We start from the raw sequence: 13,325 nt of genomic DNA, 5'->3' as shown, positions 1-13,325 counted from the left end.
GGGGAGAGGGGTGCAACAATGAATGAATGGAATTCCAAAATCTCTGTAGATGTTCATTGAAATGAAAAATAAAGAAATTTTAAAAAAATGTGCTCTGCAAAGAACTTGTCCAAATTATGCTCAAATGTTTTGTGGAAGTATAAAGTGTAAGTAGTAAAGTTGGTTATCTGGTTGATGAGATTTCTAAGCAAGGTTTCTCGTTGCTGCTTGCTTATATATAAAATGTGATAGAAACTAGAGAGACGTAAAAACAAAACGAGCAAAATGAACATGAAACAAGGATCTGGACAATTCTGTTGTATAAAGTAAAGGCATGCATCCTAGTCGGCTCTGACTGTTCACTGGCTTTGACTACACAATTTTTTGTTAAGGTTCTTAAGCCTAAAACTGATGAGTCATACCAGCTACATGGAAGAAAACTCATTTGCTTAGACTTAAAGGGACAAAGAAGAAAAGGAAAGAAACTACCTCCCTTCTGCAATTCGAAAGGCAGGATACAGGCCAAGAGAGTAATATCTGCTGTCTTAAAAAAAAAAAAAAAAGAAATAAAAGGAACATACTTTGAGCAGCTCAGAAATCAGTACAACTGTTGGAAGGATTTTCTCAGTTTTAAAGGGTCCTACAAAGTCCCCCTAGATCTCAAAGGGTGGAGCCATACCAGTCTAGGTTTAGAAGAGTCTGATTTTATCTGCAATTAAGTGTGCCAAAGGGATGAGGCTACTACCCAAGGCTGAGGGGGCAGAGCTGCTATGGCCAAGGGGTAGAACAGGGCCTGCTGAAGCTAAGGGAGTAGGGTCATCACTCAGGCGACTAGCAGAGATGCCATCCAGGAGGGCCCTGAAGATGGAGCTGATGCTCAGGACACAGGGCCTCCAGCCAGAATGAGAGGACGCGATTGATAGTTGTAGAGGGGCTCCAGGCCTTTTATTCATAGGGTCGCTATGAGTTGTGCTTGATCTGAAGGCAATCAATAACAATAGTTTGTGTGTGTGTGTCTCACAAATTTAAATTATGTCCCCTCAAAATATGTGTTGTAAATCTCAACCTGTAACCTGTGGTAAAAAATCTCATTTGGGATGGGTTTTCTTTGTTATTAGATGTGATCATTGGGTCTTTCTTAAGTCAATCTCTTTTGAGATAGAAAAACAAGCAAGCAAGCAAATGAAAAAAGCAGAAACAGGGGGAAGGCATATGCCAAATCATATGAAGATAACTCAAGAACAGAAAGTTTAAAGAGATAAGGACTTTCCTCCAGAGCCGACAGAGAGAGAAAGCCTTCCCCTAAAACCAGCATCCTGAGTTTGGACTTCTAGCCTTCTAAACTGTGAACTGCACTTATCATTCAAAAGCAGCTGGAAAGAACATTGACCAGAAGTCCAAGCTGGTTTTAGAAGATGCTGTAACACCAGGGATAACACTGCTGATGTGAGATGGATTCTGGATGAAAGCAGAGAATAACAGAAAAACGTTGATTTATGTTTTAGTGACTATGCAAGGGCTTTTGACTGCGTGGATCATAAGAAATTGTGGCTAAAATTGAGAAAAATGGGAATCCCAGAACATGTAATTATGCTCATACAGAATGTATACTAGACTAAGAAGCTGCTGTGCAAACAGATCAAGGGAACACTGCATAGTTTAAGATCAGGAAGGGTATGCGTCAGGATTGTATCTTTCCAATCTGTTTCTCTTTGGAGCCAAGAATCTTGAAGTTCATTTTACATGCTTTGAGCATGTGGCCAGGAGACAGCAGTCCTTGGAGAAGGATAGCATGCTTGGAAGAGTGGAGGGACAGCACAGGGGAGGAAGACCAGGGATGAGATGGATTGACATGATAACTGGGGTAGATGGATCTGAGTGAGGGAGACTGGTTCAGGATAAGGAAGGGTTTAAAACTGTTATATGTCATTATGAGTCACAGGCAATTTGACAGCACATAGCAACAACAACAATATTCAGTATGTTGAACAAGTAATTCACGAACCTGGACTCTATTAAAAAGAGTGTGACATCAGATTGGAGGAAGACTCATCAACAACCTGCACTATACTGATGGCACAACTTTGCTGAAAGTGACGAGGGTATGAAACACCTGCTGCAGAAGATCAAGGAAAACTGCCTTTGGTATGGATTACGTCTCAACATTAAAAGGACAAAGATCCTCACCACAGTCAACAGATTGATTGAAGCTGTGCAACGCTGTACTTGATAAGGGAATTGATTTTTACCCATTTTGCTGCTATCTCCCTGCCTCCTAGAACATAGCACACATATTTACACAATGATACATATTAACAAGAATATTTACTGGGTGAATTTTCACAGTATCCTAAGTGGTCTGATTCTCATTTCAATCCCATTGCACCTCTGGTTTCTTTTCCATACATGGTTATCCCCTTACTTAAAAACCTTCCCTCAAAAGAAGCAAAGTTTCAACTCCCAAGCAAGGCAATCACCCCATCACCTTTTATCTAGACCAAGCAAATAATAGAATTGCTCCTGGCAACAATCCCACTGGGACCTGAGCCACATTAAAGAACTCATGATTCTCTGCATTTTTTTTGCTTCTACACCCTTGCACCTGCTTTGTCCTGTGGCCCAAACGCCTGACATTGATATTGTTCCTGGCAAACATTCATTAAACAGTTTAACGTCCAGTTCAAATATGACTTTCTCTATTAAATTCGTGATTCCTTCCTTTGACCATCCACTAGCACGCTGAACAGTCCACTTCCATGGCCCATATCACAATGTACTGTAATGACCCTATACAGATCTATCTTCCCATGAAATTGAAAGCGCAGGCTCTGCTTTATTCTTGCTAGAGACTGGGAAGAAGCAGGTTCTCTAGGTAATTGTTAAAATCCAACGAAAAGACAGGCAAATGAGAGATTTCATAAGTCTAACACATAGAAAAATACATTTTTCTGTGGCAGTGACACACTTAGCATGTCAGTTATAAATTTTTCTACAGTTCTTTTCCAGATTTTAAGGTGCACTAATGGCACAGCAGAATAGACATTGGACTAGTAACCAAAAGGTCAGGACTTTGAATGCACCAACCACTCTAGGACAAAAATGAGGCAGTAAGTATTCTCCCGTAAAGACTACAAAGGGGCAGTTTTACTCAGTCCTATATAGGATTGTTTCAATCAGAACCAACTCAATGGTAATGAATTTATTCCTTCTCCCCCACATTCTTAAACTCAACTTTAAAATATGTTTTAAAATTAGAGTCACCTTTTTACATCACGTCAAAGGCACCTGGACACCATTTCAAAAAATGTATTCAATCTTCATACACATGTCAATGTTCATATAATAAAAACTTCTAAAATAAGTATGTTGCTTTCTGAGTTGTTCAGATTTTCTTTTATTAAGTTTCATTCCCACCTATTCCATAGTAAGAGAGTGTGGGTGGGCTAACCCAGCAGGGAGTCGTGCTGCCAACTCAAAGGCAGTGGTTCAAATCCAATAGCTGCTCCAGGACAGAAAGACAGGTAATCTCCCTTGTGATTTACTGCCTTTGCAAACCTTCTGCTATGAGCATACAACAACATATAACAACCACCAAAACCCACTGCGAGGTCAGCCATGAGTTGGTTCCAACTTGAGGGCAATGAGAGAGAGATTCCATAGTGTTGATAAAATAGTCCAAGTTTCAGAGGAAAACAATGTATATGAACTTTATGAATTTTGTAAGTAAACAAGTATAAAATTTTTTAAAAAATTCAAAGAAAGTGAAGTTTAGGGGGTAGCAGGCATATTTTATATCCTTAAGGGAGAGGTTCTGCAGGAAGGTAATACGGTGATCAATTTCTTCCAGGGATAAAGTTGTGCTTTTTGGGGTTTGGTTTTTTTAAGACTAGAACAGCATAGATAAGTAATCTAAAGGTCATTAGCAGAAAGTAAATTATTTTTATAGAGTTGAGTGCAATGTTCAAACATTGGCCCAGTAGAAACAATCACAATCAAAATACATACAAGTGATCACTGCCCCCTTTTCACTGGCTACATTCAAAGCTCACCATGCTGCCCATGTGAAGGCAAGTCCTTGTCCTTGGCCTCTGCTACCAGCACTCTCCAGCCCAGTACAACTGGCAAGTGTCCTGAAAGGCAGCCTGACTCCCTAAGTCTTCTGTCCCCACGGGCAAAAGAGCACAGTGGGTTGTCTGGTTAACAGTGGCCCCTTTTAACTAGACTTGAAGGGTTTTTAGGTGTGATTATTACCTTCATTTTCCCAGTTTTGGTCTCCCACCTTGAAACACCATTTCCATGCAACTGTTGTTGCACTGGTGGTGGAGAAGTCTAGGTTTCATTTTCTCTTAGCAAGTCTCTCTATTGCCGCCAGCACACAGACTGCCATCAGCAATAACAATTGCTCTGGTTACTCAGCCTCGTGTGTGTGTGTGTGTGTGTGTGTGTGTGTGTGTGTGTGTACACACATCCATGCTTGCCTAGACGAACGCTTCATGAAGATTTCTCGCAGCTGTTTCATAATCCCATCAACCTTAAAGAGAGATCACGAATTCTTACCGTCCTTGGGCCAGTCAGAAAAGGAGGGACCTATCTTCCCAAAGGTGTACCTTTAACCACTTCCTCCTATAAGAATTGGCTGCATTGTCATTCTCAACCCTAAACCACGCTGGCGATAGGCATGAGTCGGGGAGGGGCCCGCTGGGAGAGTCATCCTGTCGCCCTCTCACCCCAGGTCAGGAGGTGCTGAAGCTGTCCCCAGGCCGCGAGGCCTGGACACCCTCCAAAGTAGCCGTCCCACGGGAGAAGACACCCCACCTCGCCTCCCACACCCTTCCAGGCTGTGTCGCAGGGAAGGGAACATATTCCAGAGCAGGGAGGTCCCTGTCAGAGTAGGACCCATCCCTTTGGCCAAGACCCTTCCCACCCTCTCCATCTGCTCACCAGGCTGTCCGCGCTCCGGCCTTTCTTGGGTCAATGAGTCCTCGCCATCGCGCCTGCCCGAGGAGGGCTCCGGACCCGGATGCAGATACGCCGACGAGAGGCGCCAGCAGAAGGACAGAGGTGAGGGAGCAGGGCTGCGGAGCCTCGCGCCCACCGACACGCTACCTCGCGACCCTGAGCAGCACGGCTCAGCTGACGCCACCCGGCCTCCGGAGCCTCCGCCAGGGAAAATCCCCGGCCCCACCCCCACAGGCCCCGCCCCGCGGGCCGCGTCCCGCCGAAGCCCCGCCCCTCAGGGTCCGCCCCTAACGCCCTACCACCCCGCCCTACGACCTCTTGTGTGCTCTCGGGTGACCCGGCAGCAGCGCCCCTACTGGGTGGTTCGCGCACAACCAGGCAGGGGTTGGGGGATGGGAGGTTGGGAGGGATGCGAGGTGGAGATGGAGAGGCTGAGCCATAGACTCAGGGCAAGGGTGACTAGGGACAGTGTTAAAGAAAAGAAATAAATTCAGGGTGCTCAAACTACCAACCTTTCAGTTAAAAGCCGGAAGCGCTAACCCATTGCACCACAGAGATAGCAACATTCTAGAGTTGAACAAGGAAATAAATAAACAATTCAACAAGTCGATTTTCCGTGCATTTTTCTGGCTGACTCTCAATAGAAGAATATCAGGGTCATAGGGTATCGCTGCATCCCTGCAAATTGCTTCCTGGAGGATTGTCCAAAGTATACTTGGAACATAAAGCCTCGATATGAGTCAAAAGCCTGACATCTAGACGTAGTTAGCTGGTCGTACATTTCTACCCACTTGATTTTGCCTTTAAAGGAAAATCTTTATTTAAAAATCAGAAAGTCTGCAGGATGCTTCTTGGATCCTTGTTCCTAGGGAAGACACCATACCTTAATAGCCGGATGTGTCTGGTGCTCCAGGCAGGTAGGATTTATAGATCAACTTGGATTATATGTGGAAATCAGTTTTTTGCTGGTGTTTGAGAATATTGATCTACCATTAGGGAGGAGGGACAGCTGCATCCAAACTAGACAGTAGGGTTTAAAAGGACAAAATAAAATTTTTTAAAAGAGGGATGACGTGGGACTAAGGCAGATAAGGAAGAGGAAGAACTAACTGGGCACAGAAGGCTTCCATTGTCTAGGTCAAGGTTTTGGTCAAAGAAGTACCCTTGGCTTTTCTGGTAACCAGACTCTCTTACAAACCAGATAAATATAAATTTTGGATCTAAGGTGATCAGGGAAAAATTCTGGAAGTAGGTTTGTTCTGAGGAAAAAGGATGTGTAAAAGCCAAGGTACTTGATTTATCATAGATGAGACTGGCAGTTGCTCAAATCAGTGGAAATAAACAGCACATAATCATATATACATGCTGTTTACCTTTCTTTACCTTTAGGTTGGAAAAGGCAGGGGTGAGGTGGGGAATCCCCAAACAGAGACAAGGCTAATGTCTCCAGGTGCCCTGGGAAGGATTCAGATTCACTATCTAGGGAGCTTGGGTGGTAAGCAGTTGCACACAGTTGAACTTAACAGCTGTTCAGTGGGACAGTTTACAGCCTCTGAAAACCCACTGGCGGGTCAGCTACAAGTCAACTCTGACTCCATATCATATAACAACAACAAACTGCTTCTAGACTGACCCACTAGCATTTGACACCATCCCAAAGATTAAACCTTTAGTAGAACAGAAGGCAAAGACCTCAGTGACTACCTGTAGACCCAAGTTCTAAAGTTGGTGGAAGAGCCCTAGTGGAGCAATGGTTAAAGTGCTCTGCTGCTAACCAAAAGGCCAGAAGTTCTAAGCCACTAGCTACTCTGGGGAGAAACAAGTGATAGTTATCTTCCTTTAAGATTAATCAGAACACTAAATCCAATTAATCAAGTCCATTAGGACTCAATTCAAATTTGTAGGACAGAATAGAACTGCCTCATTGGGTTTCTATGGAAGCTGATTCCAATTCTTACTCCCCTAGAAGGGCTAGTAGGTTCCCGCTACAGACTTTTGGGTTGGCAGCTGAGCACTTGACCACTGCATCAGTAGGGTTTCTCTGTTAAAAAAATTCTAGCTTTGGATATACTATGAGGTAGTTCTGCTCTGTATCACAGGGTTGCTGTGAGTTAACTCAATAGCAACAGATAAAGTTAGTGTGTCACAGGAGGGTGAGATGTGGCAAGAAGATATCTTTTAGGATTGTGATGATGGAGAGAACTTCCAGTTGTCATTGTTATTGTCCAATAGATCGTGACACATGACTGCGTTACAACTCATAGTGATCCTATGAGTAGCAGATCTGAACCTTGCCCTATCCTATGCTATTCTCACAATCTCTGCTCATTATTGTACTCTGCCAATCCATCTTGCTGAGAGCCTTCCTGTCCTTCACCGACCCTCTGCTTTTTCCAGCAGGATGCCTTTTCTCAAAGCCTGCTAGCAACATGACCAAAATATGGCTTTTGTAGTTACTATCTTAGGAAAACAGATTGCTAAACCTTTGTTCTACCACAGAGCTGGAATCATGGCTTGGTAGATCAGAACATCTAACCTTAAGGTAAACCGTCCAGTGCAAACTATTCTCACCATCTAGGAAACAAGGAAACACTTGGGTGTTGAACTATTTGTCTGGCTGCTATTTGAAAGGGTGGCAGTTTAAATTCACCAAGTCTCCCCCTATAAAAATTTACAGCCTTGGCAACAAGATAGAGAATCACTGTGAATTGGAATTGACTTGACAGCAGTAAGTTTGTTTTGATGAGGAAACTAACCAGGTAAGGAAGAAAAAGGGAATTGAAAAGAATCAGTGCAACATGGAATTGGTTTAGCAGAAAACTTAGCAAAAAAAAAAAGATGTATTGACATCGTGTGTGTGTGTGTGTGTGTGTATGTATATGTATATATTCTTATTACAAAGATGAGTTGACATTATATATCATTTTTTCTCATTACAAAGATAGAGAAGGAAGAAAATACCAAAATGGATGTCAGAAGAGACTCTGAATATTGCACTAGAATGCCAGGAAGTCAAAACAAAGGGAAGGAATGATGACGTTAAAGAGTTGAACAGAAGATTTCAAAGGCAGCTCATGAATACAAAGCAGAGTATTATAATGAAATGTATGTACAAAGAGCTGGAGTCAGAAAATCAAAAGGGAAGAACTCACTTGGTATTCCTCAAGCTGATGGAACTGAAAAATAGATTTCAGCCTTGAGTTGCAGCACTGTGGGTAAAGATGCTATGGGGAAAATCTATTGTCCAAATAGAGCAAGGAAACACTGAATGGTTTAGTATCAAGGAAAGTGTGCACCAGAGCTACATCCTTTCTCCATATCTTTTCAATCTATATGCTGAACAGATCATTTGGGAAGCTGGACTTTATAAGGAGGAATGTGGCATCAGTATTGGAGGAAGACTCATGAACAACCTGCATTAGGCAGATGATACAACCCACAACCTTGCTTAGTATAACTGAGGAGGACTTGAAGTGTTTGCTGAAAAAGATCAAAGAATGCAGACTTCAATATAAATTGCATCTCAGCATCAAAAAACAGATTCTCACCCTGGGCCAATAAGCAGCAACATGACAGATGGAGAAAAAAAAAACCACCAAAAAACTCATGCTTTTAAAGATTTCATTAACACTCTTGAAATCAACAAAGATGAGTTGCATTGGTAAAATCTGTTGTCAAAGACTTCTCCAGAGTGCTAAAGAACAACAATGTCAGCCTAATGAATAAGATGTACCAGATCCAATTCATGGTCCGCACCATGACTAAGGATGTCAGAAGAAGAATCAATGCCTTCAAGTTGTGGTGTTGGAGAAGAGTAACATGCCACGGACTGCCAAGAAAATAAACAGGTCTGTCCTAGAGAGGGTGAAACCAGATTGCTCATTGGAGGCAAGGATTTTTTTTATACTAGTTTATTTATAAAATTCAAATACATTGTTTTTCAGACCAGATTCTTCCAATTTCCTTCATCCTCCCATCAAATTGTACAACCCCATGATTAATCCATCCCTTCCCCCCTCGGACATCCTCATCCCTCTGCTTCTACCTTTCCCCCTTCCCTGATCCTTATTCTCATTCTACAATAATGGTTTTATACAATGTTAGTCCTGTGGGACTGAGTCAGTTCACTCAACATAATACTCTCCAGTGCCTGCCAAGCTAGGTAATAATTTACAAAATCATTGCTCCTGTGTACGGCATACTATTTCATTGTATAAATGAAAGGATTTGGAAAGTGTTTCCCATACTTTGTGCATGTTATCAGGAGGGGCCAGTCTTTGGAGAAGGATATCCTGCTTGGAAGGGTAGAAGGCCAGCACTAGAGAGGAATACTCCTTACAAGATGGATTGACATAGTGACTGTAAAAATGGGGTCAAGTGTTGGAAACAGTGAGATTGGTTCCAGATAGGGTAAGGATCAGAGCTGTTGTTCATAGGGTGACTATGAGCTGTGGTCAACTCAGTCACATGTAACAGAAACAACATTAGGGTAATTCAGGCTGAAGAGAATTTGTCACAAGAGTTCCTGGAATACCATGGAGGGAGGTCCTGCCTAGGCTTATTAGGTATGTCTGGAGTGAGCCATATGGTGTTGGGCTCCCTTCTCCTATTTCAAACCATATTATTCTCTCCACTGCTTTTGAGCCAGAACTGACTCATGGTCCAGAGAGTATCTGAAACTGAAAATCACACAAGAGGACTTTGCACATCTTTGTCATTTGGAATTGCAGGTAGATTTGAACTCCCAGAAAGATATAGCCTTTGAATTAGCAGCACAATTCCCTATAAACTAAGCTACAGAGTTCCCTAAACCAAATTAAAGAGGAATAAAATAAGATTCCTTCCCAGAAAGGGAAGGGAAAAACCTAGCCATACATGATGCGGTACAAGACTTGGGAGTGAATGACTTGGGCATTGAGTTTCTGACAACTACTTTGTCTCAGCAGAATGGGACTCCCCAACACATCTTGGCTATCTGATCTTGGACAAGTTACATGATCTTACTGTGCCTCTTTTCTCTTTATATAGGAAATGGAGGATTATAATACAAATCCAGAGTTCAATAAATTTTGAGAGTCAAAATTTTCTTAATTCACTTGGTGGCAAAACCTGACCTAAACAGATAAAGTCCTTATTTAACCTGCGTGGTGCAAATGACTATGACATGGCTGCTAACCAAAGATTGGAGGCTTGTCCTTAGTCATCAGAAACATATTGGAGTACAGTTCTACTCTTGTACATATTGGGTTGCCACCAGCCAGTGTTGAGTGGATAATAGCTGTTAGTTACACTCTTTGGTATGATTATAAGGAAGCTTAGTGACATAGTGAGTTATGTGTTGGATTCCTAACTAAAAGATCAAGCAGTGGTTCAAATCCACCACCTGCACCAAGGTGGAAAGATGAGGCAGACTACTCCTGTTAAGAGTTATAGCCTCAGAAACTCAATGGAGGGTCGCCAAGAGTTGCTGTCAACTCCATGGCAGTGGGCTTGATTTGGTTTTTGTATGTGTGCATAAATAAAAACTTTCTTGAACAAACAATGAGTTTGTAAAGAGCTGCTTGAGACTCTAGGGGGAGTATCATGTTTTAGAAATGACATACATTGTATTACCCTTCAGAAATCCAGAAAATCCCAAGAATCAAAATAAAGCTGGCTCCAAGTGTCTTTAAAGAAGGGATCTGAACCTGCAGCACCAACTATGTGAACCTTAGCACAACCAAGGGTGTTGTGAGATTAAAGAGATAATGCATGTAAAACATTTAGAATGGTGCCTGGCCCAGTTACAATTATTGCTATTGTTAGAGTCAGCTGTTTTTCCAGCCTGGATGCTACAGGTTGATGTCTTCATCCTCCATCACACTTTGATGAGTAGATGCGATCTAAGTGCAACTGTGAAGACTGAATTTATAAAATGCTTTTATCTTTGTAATGATGTGGTTTTGTGGTAGGTAAATGCAAAGTAGGGCAGTAGGGTATTTCTTGAAATATGAATTTGGTTTTTATGCTTCCTGTCTTTTTTTTCTACCCATCACCTTCTCTGTTTTGAGTAGCTAGCCATGTTTTGCACCTCCAGGGCATTTTGCTGAATTCTAGCCAAGAGCATTTTGCAGGATTCTAGCTCTTGAAAGACTAACCTTTCTCTCTGCCCTTTGAGAAAACCTATTCTCAGTAAACATTTTATTCCATATGTCAAGTTGGTATGGGGCTTTTGCAGCTATTGAAGGAATGGCAGATTAGGAAGGAGAGTGGTAGGGAGCTGGTGTTCCCATGAGCACCAACGACTCAAACCTCAGTCTCAGTAGCACCTGAGGCAGATGGAAAATTCTTGAGTGACACATCTAGAGAGTTTGGTCCTTACAGACCTGGACTCATATTTTAGAAGATTCTGGTGCCCAGATGTGTCATTGGACATAAAGCACAACTTGCTTTCTAAGAACTCTTAAGTTGACTAAAGAAGGCTTTTACAGGAAGTTTGCTGGGCTTCCCAATAAATTGTTCTTATCCTAATGGACAGGCTCTTGTGGCCTGGTGGATAAGAAGTTGTATTGCCAACCCAAAGGCAGGCAGTTTGACTCTACCAGCTGTTCCAAGGGAAAGAGATGGACAATCTCCTCCTGTGCAATTTACAGCCTCTGAAATCCTGCTGGAGGGTCAGCTATGAGTCAATTCTGATTTGTTGGCTCATGACAACAACAACAACAACAACAACAACATTCCAGTGGATTTCAAAGCCATCCTGGATTTCTCTGTGGCCCAGTGGAAGGAGATTTTTCACTCTCAAGTCCCCAGTGATGAGTGAGAGTGGATTTCCCAGAGGCTGACTTTAAAGAGAATAAAGATACACAATATTTTAGAGAGCAGATGAATATTTATAGTCAGTACATCAGATGAAAAATACTACATATACTACATATTACATGTCCAGAAAGGCAAATCTGTAGAGACAGAAAGTAGAACAGAAATCTACTGGGGTTGGAGGTGGTTTAAACATCAAATAGGTCCCTGCGAATTGTAGAGTGAAAATATTCTAAAACTGGTAATGATGACAGTTTCACAAGTCTTTAAATATATTTAAAAATCATTGAATTATATGCCTAGAATGAGGGAAATCATTGGATATGAATTATACTTTAATATAAATGTGCAAACAACGAAACAAGTACTAGAGCCCAAAGTAAATAATGTTGTAAGGTGCTATGTTCAAATAGCCTATGACTTACAGCAACCCTCTCAACAACAGATCTGAACCTTGCCCTGTGCTGTGCCATCCTATGATCTCTGTTCTGCTCAAGGTCTTTGTGGTGGTCAGACTGTCAAACCATCTTGTTCAGAGTCTCACGCTCTTTCCCTGGCCCTCTACCTTTCCCACCATGATGTCCTTCTCCAAGGACTGAGCCCCTCTGATAATAAGCCCAAACTACGTGAGACAAAGTTTTTCACCCTCCTTGCCTTTAAGGAGCACTATGGTTACACTTCTTCAAGACAGATTGGTTTGTTCTTATAGCAGGCCATGGTATGTTCAATACCTTTTTTTCAACACCATAATTCAAAAGACATTTGATTCTTCTCTGTCATTCTTATTTATTGTCCAACTATCAGTCACATGAAACAATTGAAAGTACCTGGATCAGGTGTACCTTAGTCTTTAAACTGACATCCTTGCTCTTTAGAACTTTAGAGAGGTCTTGACAGCTGATTTCCTCAGTATAATACATTTTTTTATTTCTGTTTCCATGAATGTTGGTTACGGATCCAAGCAAAATGAAATCATTGACAACTTCAATCTTTTCTACATCCATCATGATTTTTCTTATTGGTCCCATAGTGAGGATTTTTGTTTCTTGATATTGAGATATAACCTATCTGAAAGCTGTTACCTTTGATCTTGTGCAGTAAGTGTTTCAAGTCTTCTTCATTTTCTGTAAGCAAGGTTGTGTGATCTGCATAAAGCAGGCTGCTGATGAGTCTTACTCTAGTCTTGATGCCATAATCCTCTTCATAGAGTTCACCTTCTCAAATGATTTTTTCAGCATACAGATTGAATAAATATACAGAAAGGATATAGCCTTAATGTACAGCTTTCCTGATATTAAACCATGCAGTGTAAATAATAATTATGACCATAATCAGTTAAGTGGGGAAACAACAGCCTTTTTAACAAATGGTGCTGGCAAAATTGCAAAACCATCTGCAGAAAACTCAAACAAGACCCACACCTCACACCATACACAAAAACCAATTCAAAGTGGATCAAGGACCTAGGACTAAAACCAAGGACTATAAACTTCATTAAAGAAAAGCTTGGAAGAACTGCAGAAGTCCTAATCCACAACATAAACAGTCTTCCAGTGGAGAGACTGGAACTTTTATTCACTGTTGGTGGG

This window comes from Elephantulus edwardii, unplaced genomic scaffold (assembly GCF_000299155.1).
Source record: "Elephantulus edwardii isolate Elephantulus edwardi_28Jun2011 unplaced genomic scaffold, EleEdw1.0 scaffold00139, whole genome shotgun sequence".
Lineage (NCBI taxonomy): Eukaryota > Metazoa > Chordata > Mammalia > Macroscelidea > Macroscelididae > Elephantulus > Elephantulus edwardii.
The sequence above is the reverse complement of the archived record's forward strand: the minus strand, read 5'-3'. Positions refer to the sequence as shown.